Genomic DNA, 4224 nt, shown 5'->3' on the forward strand with positions numbered 1-4224 from the left:
TTAGTGAGCTCACGCCTGCAAGCTACTGAGAGAGGCCTTATTTGTTTTGCCCTGGAGTCCAGTTTGTCCCCTGACCTCTAACCCAGAACTATTTGTTCCAGCTATTTTTCAGTCTGACATTCAAGTTGACAACAAAGGCAAGCAAAGCCTGTCTTCAAACCACCGTCGTTTACACTCTGGGATCAGTGTGAGCTGGCTGCTGTCACGGTTACTACGTGGTGGGGAGCGGAACGAGACAGTTAGCCTTGAAGCAAGTAGCAAAGTATACTGCAGTTCAGAGGCTGGCAGGCCCCCAGGAGCGGGTCACTGCAGGAAGGAGAGCCAGAGCTGGCCAGAGCGCTCCGCCCCTGCTGTGTTCTTAGGCCGTTGACTCCTCCCTCCCTCCCGGCTCCTCCTCTGGGAAGCACAGGACATCTCAGAACAGTTTCAAGGATTCCATGGAACCCCAAGGCCTCCCGCATCAGTTAGTGGCAGGAGACACTGCGTAGCTCACTTGTGAGCTTGCCCACATCCGCAGAACAGCCCCAGACTTACACACGGCCCACACAGCAGAGCCAAGGGCGCCTAGGCAGTTACTTGCCTTTGTGCCCCCTCTAACAGACGTCGAGTTCACCCCAGAAACCTCAGTATGTGATTGTGCCTCGTGGTGTGACGTAAGTGCATCTCTGATCTGCTAGAGGACCTGACAAAACTCAAACCTGCTGCTGCTGGCCAGAGTTTTCTAGACCCACTTCCAGACTCGGGAATAACTGAGGTTTGCTCTCATACGCCTCATAGTTTCCTGGGTTTTACTTCATCTCCTCCTCCTCATCCTTGGCCAGCCTGCCTTTTTTAGCAAGTGAGCAAAGAGTTTGGTAAAGAAGGAAGGAGCCTAGCTGCCATCTCAGACGTGGCTAAATCATGAGTAATTCTACTAGCAAAAGCCAATATCTGGTACTTCCCCCTCCCCTCTCCGCTCTTTCTGCTTATACAGAGTACTGAGAAACTATATGGGATTACTTAAGTAAAAGTTTATCAATTGTAAAATTTCATACGAATCCAGTAATGAGGGTGGTGATGGTCACTTTTCCTACTTTTTGAAAGGTCATATCCTTTACACACACACACACACACACACACACACACACACACACACACACACACACACACCATGAATAAACATTTGCACATGTGCCTCACATTCTGTGGCAAGGAAGGGGTCATGTGCAGCCTCGAGGACTTGTTTGGGTGTAGGTTCCATATTTCTGCCAGTGTTCCTTGCAACCACTCCAGGTTATCCCATAGCGTCCAGGAGATGGCGCTGCACTCCGCACGGACGCACTGGACCGCGTCTGTCAGGAAGCCAAAGAGTTACTGTGGGTCAGGAAGTGGGTCCGCGCGTGCACGGGGCAGCTGTGGCATACGCAAACGATGACACACAGGTTTGACGAGGGCCTTTGTCAGAAGCAATGGGATCTGGCTGGCGTCACCACCGAATGGAAAACAAAGTGCTTCTGCCTGACTGACCGGAGATCATGGTTGCTCACCGCTGATGCCTGGCTTTTACAGGCAGCATGAATTCATGCGGAATTTCAGCAACTTGCAGTGAGTCAGATGCACTTTCTGTAAACTAGGGACGACATTCCACTTCCCCTCACTTGGGCCATTATTTGAACCTTTAGGTCACCACCCATTGATCTCATGCTTACTGAAGGCTTTTGAGTATTTCATAATTTCCTTCTTTTTTAAATTTTATTTCGAGATAAGGTCTCACTATGCATGACTTGGAACTGGCTACATCGACCAACCTGACCTCCAGAGCCACCTGCCTCTGTCTCCCGAGTGCTGAGATTAAAGGCATACCTCACCACCCCCACCAGCAACACTTGGCACAGATCTGTCGTGTGAAACTTTTATCATTCAGTCCTTCAAAATCGGGTTAGTCTCAAATATCACACACTGCTCGGCCCTTGCCTTGAGGGCAGGGGAGTGACCGCCATAGAATGCCTGAAACTGTTGGTGGCATTAAGCCCTATAGACACCATTTTAATATATACATATATGCCTTATCATGTGTGTAGACGTGTCTGTTGTAGTTTGAGAAGCCACAGAAAAACTAGTGCAGGCTTCTTTTTCTCCCTTCACAATTTGACGGATAGGAGATCACCGTTATGGTAGATCTTAGCACCACAGCATGTATTTCTTTCTTTCCTTATTGGTGGAGATTTTTATCTTAGACATTTCATAGCTCTTCTTTGGAGTTCCTGAATTGTAGGCGTCATTCCTCTTACACTTTGTGGGCTGTAATTGAGAAAGCTGAGCTGAACACGGTCAAGCCCTGCAATCTGACAGTCATTCTGATGAATGGGCGGGTAGCATATACAGAGCGTGTACAGCGGAGATGATTCATCAAACAGGCTGGACTGTGTGGGGCAGGATGGGATTTCATCACAAGACTCGAGGGCGTGGGTCTGTAGTTTAAAACCTAGGTGTTTATTTTTAGAATTTTCGATTTAGTACTTTTGGAATATTGTTGATGGTTAGGGTAACTGAAAGAGTGACTGGGAGGGAAAGGAGCGTCTACTGTCTACGTGTGCACATCCTAGTACAGAAACCCGGGGGAAACTCACAGACCATTCCCGTGGCAGGAAGCCCCAGAGGGGATTGCTCACGAGGAGAGTGATGGCTGCGCCAGGTGTGTGACTGACTGCTGTCAATCTGCTCCAAAGAGTCTAGGAGACTAGGTAAGTGTGGGGAAGACACAGGACAGAGCTAGACACAGGAGAGGAACAAAGCTAGAAGGGCTGGAAGTGATCCAGAAGGAGGTTGGGTGACAGCAGCCAGGAAGACCTCAAGAGACTCAGCTTGGGTTGGAGGTTGGGCTCAGGAAGGAGTTGGCAGCTTACCAGGTCCTGTGGTTGGTGATTCCCTCCAGTGCTTCCCTCTAGAGTTCTCTGTTCCCCAAGTTCCTCTACTCATATTTAAGGGGAAATACACCCCCAGAAGTTCCCCAAACTCCATGTCTAATTCTGTTTAACTTGTTCCTCAGGAGTTCTCTGCTCATCTCAGAGCCAGTTTTCAGTTTGTGAAACCCCCATCTCGTTTGCCTTCACAGACTCTCTAAGAGACATTTGTATGTACACTGTGTATGCCTCTCTCTGTCTCTGTCTCTGTCTCTGTCTCTGTCTCTGTCTCTGTCTCTGTCTCTGTCTCTGTCTCTCTCTGTCTCTGTCTCTGTGTGTGTGTGTGTGTGTGTGTGTGTGTGTGTGAGAGAGAGAGAGAGAGAGAGAGAGCACGTGTTTGTTATATAGTTTTTGGTTTTTTTACTTAGGAAAAGGATAATCTCTGGGACAGAATAAAGTAGGAACCTTCTTGGAGTCTCTCTTGAGCCTTCTCTCCTTCTTGTCCTCACTGGTGGTGAGCTCTGTAGGTGCTCTGCTTAGTTCTGGCTTTAAGGGAGTTGGATGAAGACTGAGGGCAGGGCTGAGGGCAGGGCTGAGGGCACTTGCTGGGCACGTAACAGACACAAGACTATGATATCTTGCATGAACAACTGAACAAGCAAACACAGAAGCAAAAGAGAGAAAGTAAACATTTTGTGAAAACACTCCTAGCTTTGTCCAACTGAACTTCTCTTCGCCTCTCAGTGCACAGGAAACACAGCGCCCATGTGGACACTGGCTGTGTGTGCTGCACAGCCCTGCGTGTGAAGAGGTCGGCTCACCTGCCCTTCTCTTCCTCACAGGAGAATTACTGGGGTAGAAGAAAAGGAAAGAGCTCTGAGTTTGTGCAGGTATGTCCCCTGTGTGAGAGGACAGGGCGGTGGGGACCAGAAAGGCTGTTGAAGAAAACCACTGTCAATACTCTTGCACTGCCACATGCTCCCATGGTTCCTCGGTCACTTTTTAAAGCAGTGCTTGCGACTCCCGAAGGACCATCAGAAAACACAGGTATTTACAATTCACAGCAGAAACACAATTATAGTTATGAAGTAATAACATAAATAATTTTATGGTTGGGGTCACCATGGCATGAGGAAGGGCCTATAAAGAGTCGCAGCATCAGGAAGGTTGGGAAGGGCTTTTATTTATTTATTTATTTATTTATTTATTTATTTATTTATTTATTTTTGGTTTTCCAAGACAGGATTTCTCTGTGTAGCTTTGGAGCCTGTCCTGGCACTAGCTCTTGTAGACCAGGCTGGCCTCGAACTCACAGAGCCCTGCCTGCCTCTGCCTCCCGAGA

At 48.3% G+C, this 4224-nt stretch overlaps 1 long non-coding RNA gene across 1 annotated transcript; it reads left to right on the forward strand.

Moving 5' to 3' along the window:
• The first annotated feature begins 1380 nt into the window (after nucleotides 1-1380).
• On the forward strand, nucleotides 1381-4012 carry LOC126488616 (uncharacterized). The gene is made up of 4 exons (XR_007588767.1): nucleotides 1381-1584; nucleotides 1747-1917; nucleotides 2628-2723; nucleotides 3627-4012. It is a non-coding gene; the product is annotated as an uncharacterized lncRNA (long non-coding RNA).
• The last annotated feature ends 212 nt before the right edge of the window (nucleotides 4013-4224 follow it).

This window comes from Alexandromys fortis, unplaced genomic scaffold, assembly GCF_014885135.2.
Source record: "Alexandromys fortis isolate MF-2015 unplaced genomic scaffold, M_Fortis_MF-2015_v1.1 scaffold_163, whole genome shotgun sequence".
Classification (NCBI taxonomy): Eukaryota; Metazoa; Chordata; class Mammalia; order Rodentia; family Cricetidae; genus Alexandromys; species Alexandromys fortis.